Below are 15,817 nucleotides of genomic sequence, written 5' to 3'. Positions count from 1 at the left end.
GAAAATTAAGCTTAAAACATGATATAATATCTAACGTAATTTCCACTTCACTATTACTATGTGGACTATCCAAAAATGAAGTTAAAAACTTGATATTCGTTTTGATATGATTTGATGCCACTATTACGGTGTTAATAACCGAGCAGAAAATCAAGTTAAATACAATGCTTTATTATAATACCTGAACAATGCTATTGCTGCCATATTAAGAGCAACTTATTAGAACATTAAGTTTAAATATAGTGTTATAATATTTAAATTTCGGTGCAACTGGGTTGAATAATAAGCTGAAAACACAGTATTATGATATCTAACCCAGTATCATTACCACATAAAAAACTGGCTAGAGAATTAAAGACATGGTGTTATATGATCTGACATAATCTTTGTCATTTCCGGCCGTATTACCAATTGTCTATGAAATTAAACAAAAACATGACGTAATAATGTTTAGTTTAACCTCCATGCCCCTACTACCGTGAGAACAACAGGTTAGAAAACTAATAACTAAAAAAATGATATAATATCTTACTTAATGTTCACGCTACTACTGGCATGGTAACAACAGGCTAGAAAACTAATTCAAAATACGATGTTGTACTATCTAGCCTAATCTTCATAACACTAACAACTGGGCAAGGTTAAATTTAAAACATGATGTTATATTATTTAGCTTAAACTATATATCTACCGCCATGTTAAAAACAGTCATAATAGTTAATCTAAAAACATTGTGTTATAATATCACACCCAATTTTCATGCTTCTTCTGCTGTGTTAACAAGTGATTAGTAATACAAGTTAAGAGTATGGTATTACAATAAAATATCAATCACTTTATGCATCATTGTGCATTGAAATTTAAAACAAAATTGTGTATCCTTTAGTAAATGTGGATTTAGAGTACTCTATTTTTCTTCATTAATTCACCTCATTATTGTGGAAATCAAAGCCCCCCGCTAGTACAGCGGTAAGTCTACGGATTTACAACGCTAAAATCAGAGGTTCGATTCCCCTCGGTGGGCTTGGCAGATAGCCCGATGTGGCTTTGCTATAAAAAAAACACACTAGAAATCAAAAGATTGGTAATGAATCCTAGTAAGTTAAATTATATTTTATTTGGACATCGTTATGTTCATGTTTTACTTATCGATAACACTCTTGGTGGTATAACATAAAAATACCATTATAACGTTTTCGAGGCAACATGGGACCTATCAGTTCATCTCGGATGTTCCACACTTTAAACTAAATTAACTTAAAACCAATCTTAAAAACAATCCTTATCGTTTATATGTTTATCAGGCTTCTTCTTAAACACATTTAAATTTAACAACATCTGAAGGCAACTCATTCCAAAGGTCAACCACATTGTTAGAAAACTGAATTTTTCTTAACTGGAGATGACTCCTGCCTTGTCAAAATTTATACTTGTGTCCCTTTGTGTTAAATACAAAAAAGATGATTTATCAGCATTATTAATTCCTTTTACAATCTTAAACGCCCGAGCCAAATCCTCTAACCCTTCTATGAACCCTTTCCTACAATTCGATGTCTTTCCTAAGGTAAGGAGTTTTAAGACTGAACACATCATTCCAAATGTGGTCTAACCTGTGACCAGTACAATGAAGTTATTACAACATCTTTAGGCCTACATTCATTACTTCTGCAGATACAACCTAAAATCCTATTTGCCTTACCACTAGCGACAACACACTACTTGGATGACTTTAGAAATAGACTGATCAACTATTACACCGAAATTCCTTTCTTTCATGACACTGTTGAGGTTATTCCCGTGTAAAATATACTTACAATTAGAATTATGACAACCCACATGTATTTTCTTGCATTTATTATAATTAAGATCCATGTGCTATTTATTCCCCACCTCACTAAATGATCTAAATCCTTTTGTAAAGCAACAGCATCCTCTTCACAGTCAGCAACACTTTAACATCATCAGTATATTTAAGTAACTTATTGACCATTCCTTTACATGTGTTGTTGATATAAATAAAAACGAGCAAAGGTCGGGAGATTGAACGATGAGGTTCCATGATTGTGGTATTAATTCAATTTGACTGAACTCCTTATGTAACAATCATCTACTTTCTTCCATCAAGCCACTCTTCTATCCAATTAGGTATATTATCCCCAAACCTAAGGATATAATTTTTAAAATTTTTTTTTTTATGTGGCACCTTGTATAAGACTTTCTGGAAAACCAGATATACCAAATCTAGACCTTTACCCTCACCTACACATGCAGTAACATTTTGAAAGGATGTGAAAAAATGTTAGGCAGTAGTTTGCTCTGAGTAAAACCATATTTATTTACTGTCTAATAAAACATTTACTGAATTACTATTTCGTGAATTTATCGCATTAAGTTTGACATCAAACTGTATAAATTTAAATTTTTTATTATACATTATTTAATTTCACAATAAATATAAAAAAAGCACACCTAAACATCTAACTTCTGTTATCTATCTAACAATAAATCTAAAATAGAGCGACATTGGAAAGCATGTTTCATCAGGCTTTCCAAAACTTTTCCCTCAACTGATGTAAGCTTAATAGGTCTATAATTAACGGAAGAATTTCTATTACCTTTCTTGAAAGTTGCAGTTACACTAGCCAACTTTCAAACCTTTTTGTGCTTGCACAATATTCAACGATTTACAAAAAAGAAAAAATAGTAGCAAGTGGTTTACATATCCAACCTTTAACCTTCTCCTAAATTCTTGAAGAAATACTATCTGGCTCAGAAGTCTTATCGTTGTTTAAACCTCACAGATTTTCTTAAATAAGTGAAAAATTAATAATTTTCCGCTGGAACAGTGGTACGTCTACGGATTTAAAACACTAATATCAGGGGTTCGATTCCCCTTCTTTGACAGAGCAGATAGCCCCACGTGGCACTGCTATAAGAAAAAACACAAATTTAATGCAGTAATTTTGTTTGATGTCATTTTCATTTATCATTTGTTCAAGACGTGGAATACTGCTTAAATTTAGTTTGTAAAAACCAAAGAAAAAAAAATTTAATAATCCAACCACCTCATAATCATCATATTACCATTCTTTATCATCCTTCAATCCCATTACATCAAAATCCTACATTCCAGCTAATGCTCTAAAGTAATTTTACTTTTTATTCTTCTGATGTTACAATAGTAACAATTAAGCCTATTTTTATAACTACTATTCTCATTTCCTGTGTTAAACTTTAATCTGCCTCTTATTCTTTTTGTATTTAGTTTTCTCTAAAATTTGTTTTTGGTACTTATTTCTTATCATTATTTTACTACCAACTTCACATTGATCCTGGCCTGTCTCACCAGATGGTAAGCCTAACACTGAAAGATAATATGACAAAACAAAGTTAGCCCGGTCTGCCTTACTGTACGTACAGTGATGTAAACATTGAAAATATAACAAAGGAAAGTTAGCATGGTCTGTCTTACTGTACGTATAATGATGTGAACATTGAAAATTGGTGTAACAAAACAAAGTTAGTCTGGAAAAATATATATGTAAAACGGCTCGTTTGGATTGAGAAAATGTTTTACGTAGAAGACCTTCAAAACGTTGTTCGCTCCTCTACGTAAAAAAAAAAAAAAAAATCTAAATCCAAACGAGCCGTTTCTACATATATATTTTTATCTACGAGTGGATTTTCTCAATATCACTGAAAGTTAGCCTGGACTGTCGTACTCTACGTACAGTGGTGTAAACATTGAAAGTTAATATAACAAAGGACATTTATGATGTGCTAAAACGTAGGTCCAAGAAGTCTTGATAAGACTGAAATAGAAACCATTATAACCCGAGCGCTTTCAGAAGGTGGACTTTTCTTCTATAGGAAAAATCTGGGAATGCCCAGTATAATTGAACTACTGATATATGAAGTTAGTTTAGTAACGTCATAGAGGTCAACGGACTTTCTGGGAATTCTTTATTTCGCTGCGTGGTGTTGTAAGCGTCTCATTTCAAACAAAGGAAAGTCAGCCTGGATTGTTGAATAGCAATAAATCGTTGCAAGTCTGCAACTTAGTTACATTTTATTTTAGAATTCTTGCCCAAAGCTGCGCAAAGGTCTTTCTCCGTGTAGATGTCATTACATTTTTGCCGTAGGTGCTGTTGACTAACTAAAGAGATGTCGCTAGTCAACAGCATCTACCGCCAACGCTTTAGCTACTCTCATCTGATAGAATGGTAATATTTGATTAAATATGTTATAGTGCACCAACGACCCCAACGTGCAAATTACTTATTTTTGTTTTGTTTTAAATTTCGCGCAAAGCTACTCGAGGGTTATCTGCGTTAGCCGTCCCTAATTTAGTAGTGTAAAACTAGAGGGAAGGCATCACCATCCACCGCCAACTCTTGGGCTACTCTTTTACTCGAGTAAATAGTGGCATTGATTGTCACTTTATAACGACCCCACGGCTGAAAGAGCGAGCATTTGGTGTGACGGGAATTCAAACTCGCGACCCTCAGATTACGAGTCGAGTGTCTTAACCAGCTGGTCATGCCGGACCAATTCTTTTGGAGGAATCCTGAGATTCACAATCTGGGCATGTTTGCATTAAAGTCACTCCCGGCCGGTTTTTATATAGTTTCTAAATTTTTGATTATTAACAAATTCTCCTTAAAATACTAAATATCAACCTAAGACTTTTCGCCCTGAAGAAATTATTTGCAAAATTATTTGACTTCATTTGTCATGTAAAATATGAAAGTCGGCTAACCTTCTCTGTACCGAAACCTAAATAATTATGAGGTCTTAATTTATTTTTGTTTTAATAGTTACTATCATTAACCTTTTAACTTGTGATAGTGTATTTTTATTTTTATTATAATTACTATTATATGTTTCGTATTGCTTTGTGAGCTGAATGTAGTCAGGTACATTGTGTATAAAACATTTTGTACCCAGTGGCGCAATAGTATGTCTGCGGACTTATAACGCTAGAAATCTGGTTTCGATACCCGTGGTAGGCAGAGCACAGATAGACAATTGTGTAGGTTCATGCTTAACTTCAAACAAAAGTATCCTATAATCGTTAATGTCAGTAATTGAGGAGTACAAGACTCGTGCATGTCCACTGTGTTTATTACCGTTAGGACTGTCAAAAGGTGCTTCAAACCCAACAGAGAATTAGGCATGACCCTATGTAAAAAAATGTAATTCTAGTACTATATGTTGGTAACTGAACTTGATTATATACAAAGTGTGCTCTTATATAGTACAATGTTCGTCACTTATGGTCATTTAGTAGTTGAAATGTCTTGATCTGTTTTTAACATTACGCCAAAGGTGCTCAAATAAACACAGTGCAGTTATTAAAACTAAACTACGTTAACTTATTACAGTTTACTAATATATATTTGAATGTATTTAAAGTGGGAGTATTTATTTACTAGTTTTGAAATACATGTGATATTGAATGTAAGTTATGTAGTGTGGATTCAATACTATATGAGAAAGAATGAACGAATTTGTACGAGTTCAAGTATAACTAATAGCAGGTGAGTGTATTTATAAGTGTTCGTTTTTATATTAGAATGAACACGTCTATATACAAACATTCAGATCAACCTAAGAAGGTACTATTGTTCTGAAGTGAGTTCATGTGAGGTCATTAAAGATTCGTCTGTGTGAATGAACACTGACTAGCTAGAAGATATGAATATGAACGTCTACAGGAAGGCATGTTGGTAGAAGTGAATGCAGGTTGATTCAGCTTTTACACTAATAGTACTTGTAAAGTGTGTATTCGTTATATCTAATTGACGTTAAGAGTAATCTTTAACCAGGATACCAAAACCATTGTGTCACTGTGATGTCAAAGTGGAAGGTTCCATTGTAAAAAGAGTCAGTAAATTAATGGGGATTAAGCAGACGAGTGAGATAACCCTGTTATTAGCCAAGTGTCAAAACGGAAATTGGTGGTCCATACTCGGGTCTTGTGTCAGAATGCCGGAGGCATGGATCGATAAAAAGTCCATTATCGTTCCAACGAAGCGCTCCGAGAAGAAAAGAAAAACCTCTCTCTCGGGCAAGCAGTCGTTATCAAACGTTCTTTTGATATGGAATGAAGTGTAGAGTAAGCTTGTATGCTACAACCGGAAAATTAGGTTTTAGATTAGGTTGTAGCAGACGGTTCACTTCAGTATCCAGTTTTAGTTTTGGAAGCCTCGTATGGTTGGATTGAGATATTTGTTACATAAGGTATCCTCAGCACTGGAAAATATACTTTTAAATAGATTAATAGGTATGGGCTCAAGAATATTTAGGCCTATAGATTTAAGGAATCACCATTTAGTTTAAAAATATATGGAAATACTGCAGCAAAATAATAAAACAAGGATTTAACATTTAAACTAATGATTCATTAAAGTACATGTTACTAGAAAAACGTATGATTATTGGAATATCATAGCGTGACATCCATATTCATTTGATGAATGTCTCACGAATAAGACACCAATAATATCCCTAACCTGCAGCTATTATGATGCACGTGCTTCTCTAGAGAAGCTCCACATGGTAGTAGAATAAACGTATTACAAAAAACAACGACATAAAACTATCAAATTATCAATTTAATAATAGTGTTATTGTTTCAGCTCAAAACTACACAATGGGCAACTCGCACTCTGTCCACAGTTGGGAAATGAAACCCGTATTTAAGCGTTGTATGTTTGTAAACATACCATTGATCCATACATTTAATCTTAAATTTAAGTGAATCATAAAACTCTAATTATGATATTGCTTTTTTGTTAAATACAGGTTCTGTGCATCCGAGCTTATAGAGGTCGGACTATGTGACATTCTTTTGTGATATCTCTGTGTGTTGAAAATCTTAGAAGGCTGATTTAACACTACAAATCAGAGTATACATACACAATTGTTTCATATATTCAGACTCTGAATATATTTTAAGCCTGTGCTCAGCTATACAATTAGACAGCATTCACTGTAAAAATGAAAAGCGAATTATTAATGACACAGTGATATTTATCCTTATGTCACATAACTCTGAGTAGAAAATGTCTTCATATTGGTCCAACCTTTCCCCAGTATGAATAGAAATTTCCAACTGACCGGATGAAAACGAGTTTACCGAAGAAGACTGAAAACCAGAGGTTTCACAAGTCGCTTCAAGGATTCTGTGTTCGGGCCCAGAGGTGTGGAAATATTCGGCGTTTCAATATGATATCGTTCATGGTATTCTATTCAGTATATCAAGACAACAACATCAGATTCGGAGCACTGTCAAATAGAATCGGAACACTGGCCCTGTGAACCAACGCAGAGTGACATCTCTGCTAAAACCTAAATGTGCCAGTCAGTCACTGAACTTAAAAGATATAAGGCCGAATTGTTAGCAGTTAAATGTGTGCGTATATATACGCACACATTATACATAACCAAAACATGTACTAAAAACGTATTTTCTGGCTTTTCACAACATACTTGGTTAATACTTAAGTGATTTTGTGCCTTCAAAAGTTTCTCATCAGAGAAAGTTTTTACACATTTTTTGTAAAATTACGTTCTAGAGAATGACCTTTGAAAACCAGTTGAATGATCATGTAATAAGAAGTTAGAAAATAAAGAAAATAAAAACATAAATATTAAAGTATTGTAGTGTTTTAATATATCACATATATATACACACGTAATACATTATGCCTCTCTTTCATATCTATTGAACAAATTCAGTGTTGCTCTCATTTAAATACTACTTTCTAGAGTTTCAGTCTTGATGTCCTCAAAATTATCAAAGAAATATTGTTCGTAGCACCGACTTCCTGAAATCCTTCACTGTTGAAAAGAGGGGACGCAAGTTCGAAGAAAGCAGATGGCGTAGTTTGGATCCACACACTGAGTGTCAAGGTGAACCAGCAGAAAGCATCAACAAAGAAGCTGCTAGTGAACGTTGTTCGACTTTACATCGAGACTGAATAATAGAAAAACTTGCTTAATTCAGGTCAACCGAAAAAAAGACAGCACGACACGGGATTTAACCAACACATTTTTTTTGTAGCATGAGAATAGCATAAAAAAGTGTAAAATTCAAGAAGTAATTTTAATTAAACGATTAAAACCGCAAATCATTAACATGGATTTATCTGTTTTAGTTGTTTAATCAGGTGGTCACACTACCTCGGTGTATTTATTGTGCTGTGATTTTGTAGCGTGGTAAAATATCATGATATATTTTTCTAAATCTCACTTTAGTTTCTATTAAGCCAACAGTGGTTCAAAATGAAGCCATATCTGCTTGATTTATTTTCTATAGGTTTATTATCGAAGTATTGCTGTCACCGTTGATTTATTAATTTACGAAAATAATTAATGATTTTGTTACTGATATCCAGTTTTGATATAGAGCCCATTTGTTCAACTAAAAATAACAAAATAACCAATTACAACTAAACACTTGATAACAAGTAAATAAGTTGACTAAAATAAAGTTTGAATGAAAGTTAACACTACTTCCAAGTTCACCAAACTTCATCGGATGTTAAAAACAAACAAAACCATACTTCTTGTTAAACTCTGATGTTATTTACGTTTTCACACATATAGTTATTTTAAAAAGCAGCTTGGTAAAATCTTGTGAAAGTTGCAATAATCTTCAAATCACTTAACGAAAAAAAACAGCAGTTGTTGTATCCCAAAATATAATGATTAAAGCTAGTGCCTAGTAGAAATGAGATAAGAACAGTCGCTTTTAGTTGATACCTGTGATGAAGTCCTTCGAAGTATATATAGACCCTTTGTTTTAAGATGCTATTTTCTCTTACCATTTGCATGCTATCTTAACAAACGCCTCGATAGTTACTATTATTTGTGACCGAAATGGTCAACATTATAAACTATTTTATTAAAAAGAAAAACGGGGTAAACAACAACCAGTGCATTTTGTTGTTTATAAAATCGAAACACGTTGCATCAATACGCTGAGTACGTTGAAATTTGAATAGCTCTAGAAAGAGACGATCCGTGCAAGCCATTGTTATTATTTATGGCTCACTGCTAAGCCTGTGGAATCATACCGCTAAAAATCAGGTTTCGAAACCTGCATGATCAGACCACATATACATAAAACAAACAAACTTCCATGAAATATTTTGCAAAAGGCATAACAAACTTTGAAGCTATGCTTATAGAAGCAGATTAAACACATAAACCATAAGTGAAACACCAAATCAGCATAGCGCTCAAGAAAGGCAGTGACCTGTTTTTTTATTCTACTCCCACTGTCCTGTTTCTAGATTACACTGAGAAGCCACTGCCGCTAAGCCAAATAACAGGCATCGTTCAAGTTACTGTCTCGGTTTTCCTGAACCCAGTTCCTGGGATTTTAAGCACCATGACAGACTCGGTTATTCCATGTTCAGTATGAAAGTCTGGCGAACCACCGTGATTCGGCTCACCAGACTTACATTCCTCCACACTTGAGCCCTGCTGATCGGTCTTTTCTTCCACGCCAATGATTCCCGTGGTGCATACGTCACAAATTAATGGTTTCTGAGAGAATGGTATTTGAAGCCTGGTTTTATCCATTCATCTTAAGCGTTCTATAGTGGCATAGCAGCTGCAAGCAATAGTGATGCTTTCCATTCACTATATATATATATATATTACGTGAGAATATAAGTAGGAAGTGAATAGGTGCACACATACATACTTACATGGCAATAGTGTAGCCACATTGTGAGACAACCAATCCATTTTCTTTCAGTTGCTTTTGACGAAAATGGAAACATTATTGTCGAAATAAAATACAAACATTTCTAATGATGAAAAATGTTTCAAGCATCTTGTTCTTCAAAGTAACAAAACGATGTTACTTGATACGTGGTTTGTCCTCAACTAAATTCACATGTGCAAAACTCACTTTTGTAATGAAACAATTAAGTTATTTCGTGATTTACTGAATTCAGCTAAACTCAGTTACTCGTAACGATGAAAAGTTATAACTTTGTAATGAGCCACTCTATTTGTTGCTGTTTAGAAATTTCCTTCAAATCTTCATTGTCTGGCTAATCTATGACAGGATAGTGAAATTTCATCGTTATTACTACAACCAATTTGAGATAGTGGATTGTGGAAATCACCTTTGTGGTGACACGACGTGAATTATGAACCCTTAGATTTACATTTAGGACATCTAACCACTAGGTCAAGCCTGGCGCAACACAATAGCAATATAGTAAACGTGTGGCCAAATTATTTTGAAAATAGTCCGATATTATGCGGAAGAATTACACTCATCTCATTGAATTTAAATCTGTTATACATATCTGCATAAACTGATACCCACTCAAAAATAAATAAGTTCGAAGTGTGTTTATATAGCAGGTAAGTATTTAACGAACTGTGTATTTTAGTGTAAAATAAACGAGAATGGTTTGAAAATGAAAGCACAAAAATGTACTTTGGACAGCATTCTCAATTATTTTGTTTTATAATAAAAATTCTGTATATTCGGTCTCACAGTTGCTGATGCATTATGTGTTAATAAAACAGGGACGCAAAAATTAGTATTAATATATATAGGCCTCCAGTGGCTCAGCGGTATGTCTGCGGACTTACAACGCTAAAGACCGGGTTTCGATGTCCGTGCTGGGCAGAGCACAGTTAGCCCATTATGTAGCTTTGTGCTTAATTCAAAACAACAACAATGAACTGCGCCCTCTATCAGTTTCAACATTATTGACATTGTGTTTTTCTTTTACATACAAAACACTTATATTTTACGACAATACTTTTCCTGCCATTATACCTGTAATAAATAACTTGTATTGTCGTCATAAAATGCTTGCCTAGCGACCGAGTGATGATACACCTTGGTGCTTCCCAGCGAAAGGAAGGAAGGAAAAGTGTGTTTCTCCGACTTTTAATAACCACTTATGCTGCCTTGACTTTATCGGGTCTACTGTTATCTGTAGGCCTAACCATAAAGGTATTTACTCTATTGCTCAGTTTTCGTACTCTGGGTCCTTATTAAGTCACATTTTCAGACAAGAACCACTTGAATCTGCTGTTCCCATGGTAAAGCGTTCATGTTATCCTACACTAACACCACATTTCCCAAAAAAATCAATATATTTCTACAAACGCCAGGATGCTGTAGTCTAAACTGTATAACGCTGCACTCAACCACTAGGTGGAGTAAGCCTGTACAAAGAAGTAGAAGCAGTGATGCAGCAAGAATATTTCAGAGCGCAGAAGTAATAGCTTTCTCAGGACCGAGTAACGGTAACGAAGTATCAGAGAGATACAAGCGAAATGTGAGCTGAGACACCAGTAACGTTTTGTACTAAACAGCTACTGAGTTTGGTGTGTAAGGAACATATGCATACGAAGAGCAGAAGAAATGTAAAAAAAATAACAAAACCTTGATCAGGTAGGTAGTTTTAAGTTTTAGTAAGTACAAAAAATAAATTGAAGATTAGATAGTGCAATCTTGTGTTGGAAATTTTATTTGTATCAAAAATAGAATCACGACGGTTACAGCATAAAACACGTGTAGAATCACGATGGTATCAGCATAAAAAAAACATAATCACGATAACAACATCATAAAATACACAGAGAATCATGACAACAACAGTATAAAAACCATAAAATTGCGATGGTAAACGCATAAAATACAATGTTTTTTTGGGGGGGCGTGCTGAAAGCAAAAAGCAAAATCGTCATTAGTATTCGGGGAGGAAAGAAGAAAACATATGTTTTATGGTATAAAATAGTTGTACAAAAACACAGAAATTAACACATGTAATAACTATGGCACTCATTTCAAACGGACCTGATTTAAACACTGCTTTGTATATTCTATTGTTATTAGTATGTACAAGGAAGCTTTATTAAAGAACGGCTAATACGGTAAAAAGTGAATTTATGTATCATACTTCACAGCCAAACTTCCATTTTACAAAGTATCATGGTTATTCCTAACACATAGTTGCGGGGACAAAACCACACTTTATCGGCCCGACATGGCCAAGCGTGTTAAGGCGTGCGACTCGTAATCTGAGGGTTGCGGGTTCGCATCCTTGTCGCGCTAAACATGCTCGCCCTCCCAGCCGTGGGGGCGTTATAATGTGACGTTCAATCCCACTATTCGTTGGTAAAAGAGTAGCCCAAGAGTTGGCGGTGGGTAGTGATGACTAGCTGCCTTCCTTCTAGTCTTACACTGCTAAATTAGGGACGGCCAGCACAGATAGCCCTCGAGTAGCTTTGTGCGAAATTCAAAAACAAACAAACAAACAAACAAAACCACACTTTATAATTTACTAAGCTTGCTAAAATGACGTAAACATTCTCATTGCCCAAAAGCCGTAACTCATATATTTGGGTACAAATGGCAAACTATAAAATAAGCTTAGAAAAAGTGTTTTAATTCAGTGTTTTTCCAAGCTGGCTTAAGTATTTCATTCAGTAGTACATTAAAATTGGAAACATTTTGTTCCCCGACGTCAGAGTGTCATGTGTACGGATTTACATATCTGAAACCTGTGATTCTGTAGTTAGCTTTGCTTTAAAATAAACAAACAGAAAACTTTCTTTCAAAAACAAGAACTGTTTTCCCTCTTCTTATTGGTTATATGTGATCTATGTTAACACACGTGTAAAAGACCCGTAATGGCAAACTTAACACTGCCTCAAGGTATGAGTTCTTCAGACAATAAACGAACACTGGTAAACTTCCGACAATTCAGGAAATTTCTCTGTTTCTAGGGTGTAATATTAATTTACAAGGTTTTATTTCCTTGATCACCGAAGATCCAGTTACCGCACTCATTTTAATCAGACGAAACTTATCTCTCAAATTAAATTTTTTTAAAGAATACACAACGCTCTGTGAATCTCTCTTTTACTTCAGTTTCGTAGGTAAGACTAGTTGTGCTTGTTTACATTTATTCATATGTTTATGTACCATGGTAAGTTGTTTTTTATTATGCACAGTTGAAAAATACTGCTAAAAGAAGCGGTATAATTCCGAAACGTTTAATAACTGAAATTTACGGAAGTATTGACATAATTACATTTCTGAAGTTATTTATGGTTTTCTTCTAAATCTTTGCACGATAAGACGTCATAATGTACGAAAATGTACGAAAATTTGTTCTTCAACACAATTATTTGTTCAGAATGGTTATCTGTATTATTCACCTGACTTTGTGTAGGAAGGGTAGTGCCATGTACACATAAGAAACTAGAGATAGACGAAACTAAAGCAGTGAGTTTCGTTCGTATCCTTTGGGAACAAGCGGATAGAGACTGCATTAATTTACAAAATAATAGAAGAAAAGAAATGTTTATTTAAACAATCCAAAATAAACATCCAATACTTATAGAATGGATAGCGGCTCTTATTAACACTATACACCAATCTGTAAACTATGTGACACGATTCTAAACACTATACACCAATCTGTAAATGACACGATTCTAAACACTATACACCAATCTGTAAACTATGTGACACAACTCTTAACGCTATACACCAATCTGTAAATTGACAGTTCATGATACAGCTAGTAGTACTGTTGCACACAATGAAGACTGTTCATGATACAGCTAGTAGTATTGTAACATACAATGAAGACTGTTGATGCAACAGATGGTAGTAATGTTACATACAATGAAGACTGTTCATGATACAACTAGCAGTACTGTTACATATATTGAAGACTGTTGATTATACAGCTAGTAGTACTGTTACAGACGGTGAATACTGTTGGTGATACAGCAAGTGGTACTGTTACAGACGGTGAATAATGTTGATGATACAGCTAATAGTACTGTTACAGACGGTGAATAATGTTGATGATACAGCTAATAGTAATGTAACAGACGGTGAATAATGTTGATGATACAGCTAATAGTACTGTTACAGATGGTGACAGCTAATGTAATGGATGTTCATAATATCGCTAGTACTACTGTTACAGACGGTGAATAATGTTGATGATACAGCTAATAGTACTGTTACAGACGGTGAATAATGTTGATGATACAGCTAGTAGTACTGTTACAGACGGTGAATAATGTTGATGATACAGCTAGTAGTACTGTTACAGACGGTGAATAATGTTGATGATACAGCTAGTAGTACTGTTACAGACGGTGAATAATGTTGATGATACAGCTAGTAGTACTGTTACAGACGGTGAATAATGTTGATGATACAGCTAGTAGTACTGTTACAGACGGTGAATAATGTTGATGATACAGCTAGTAGTAATGTAACAGACGGTGAATACTGTTGGTGATACAGCAAGTGGTACTGTTACATACAATGAAGGATGTTCATAATATCGCTAGTACTACTGTTACAGACGGTGAATAATGTTGATGATAGTAGTACAGCGGTGAGTAGTACAGCTGTAGTACAGACGGTGAATAATGTTGATGATACAGCTAGTAGTACTGTTACAGACGGTGAATAATGTTGATGATACAGCTAGTAGTACTGTTACAGACGGTGAATAATGTTGATGATACAGCTAGTAGTACTGTTACAGACGGTGAATAATGTTGATGATACAGCTAGTAGTACTGTTACAGACGGTGAATAATGTTGATGATACAGCTAGTAGTACTGTTACAGACGGTGAATAATGTTGACAGACGGTGAATAATGTTGATGATACAGCTAGTAGTACTGTTACAGACGGTGAATAATGTTGATGATACAGCTAGTAGTACTGTTGACAGACGGTGAATAATGTTGATGATACAGCTAGTAGTACTGTTACAGACGGTGAATAATGTTGATGATACAGCTAGTAGTACTGTTACAGACGGTGAATAATGTTGATGATACAGCTAGTAGTACTGTTACAGACGGTGAATAATGTTGATGATACAGCTAGTAGTACTGTTACAGACGGTGAATAATGTTGATGATACAGCTAGTAGTACTGTTACAGACGGTGAATAATGTTGATGATACAGCTAGTAGTACTGTTACAGACGGTGAATAATGTTGATGATACAGCTAGTAGTACTGTTACAGACGGTGAATAATGTTGATGATACAGCTAGTAGTACTGTTACAGACGGTGAATAATGTTGATGATACAGCTAGTAGTACTGTTACAGACGGTGAATAATGTTGATGATACAGCTAGTAGTACTGTTACAGACGGTGAATAATGTTGATGATACAGCTAGTAGTACTGTTACAGACGGTGAATAATGTTGATGATACAGCTAGTAGTACTGTTACAGACGGTGAATAATGTTGATGATACAGCTAGTAGTACTGTTACAGACGGTGAATAATGTTGATGATACAGCTAGTAGTACTGTTACAGACGGTGAATAATGTTGATGATACAGCTAGTAGTACTGTTACAGACGGTGAATAATGTTGATGATACAGCTAGTAGTACTGTTACAGACGGTGAATAATGTTGATGATACAGCTAGTAGTACTGTTACAGACGGTGAATAATGTTGATGATACAGCTAGTAGTACTGTTACAGACGGTGAATAATGTTGATGATACAGCTAGTAGTACTGTTACAGACGGTGAATAATGTTGATGATACAGCTAGTAGTACTGTTACAGACGGTGAATAATGTTGATGATACAGCTAGTAGTACTGTTACAGACGGTGAATAATGTTGATGATACAGCTAGTAGTACTGTTACAGACGGTGAATAATGTTGATGATACAGCTAGTAGTACTGTTACAGACGGTGAATAATGTTGATGATACAGCTAGTAGTACTGTTACAGACGGTGAATAATGTTGATGATACAG

At 34.6% G+C, this 15,817-nt stretch overlaps 1 protein-coding gene across 2 annotated transcripts in view; it reads left to right on the top strand.

The window, feature by feature from the left end:
* The first annotated feature begins 11,215 nt into the window (after window positions 1-11,215).
* LOC143223407 (uncharacterized) overlaps window positions 11,216-15,817 on the top strand; it is a 44,040-nt gene continuing 39,438 nt past the window's right edge. For both annotated transcript variants that reach the window (XM_076451350.1, XM_076451351.1), the window contains exon 1: window positions 11,216-11,440. The gene's annotated coding sequence lies outside the window, so the exon portion shown is untranslated. The remainder of the gene's footprint in view (window positions 11,441-15,817) is intronic.

The sequence above is a fragment of the Tachypleus tridentatus genome, chromosome 8 (genome assembly GCF_004210375.1).
Source record: "Tachypleus tridentatus isolate NWPU-2018 chromosome 8, ASM421037v1, whole genome shotgun sequence".
Taxonomy (NCBI): Eukaryota; Metazoa; Arthropoda; class Merostomata; order Xiphosura; family Limulidae; genus Tachypleus; species Tachypleus tridentatus.
This window is presented reverse-complemented; position numbering and strand designations above follow the sequence as displayed.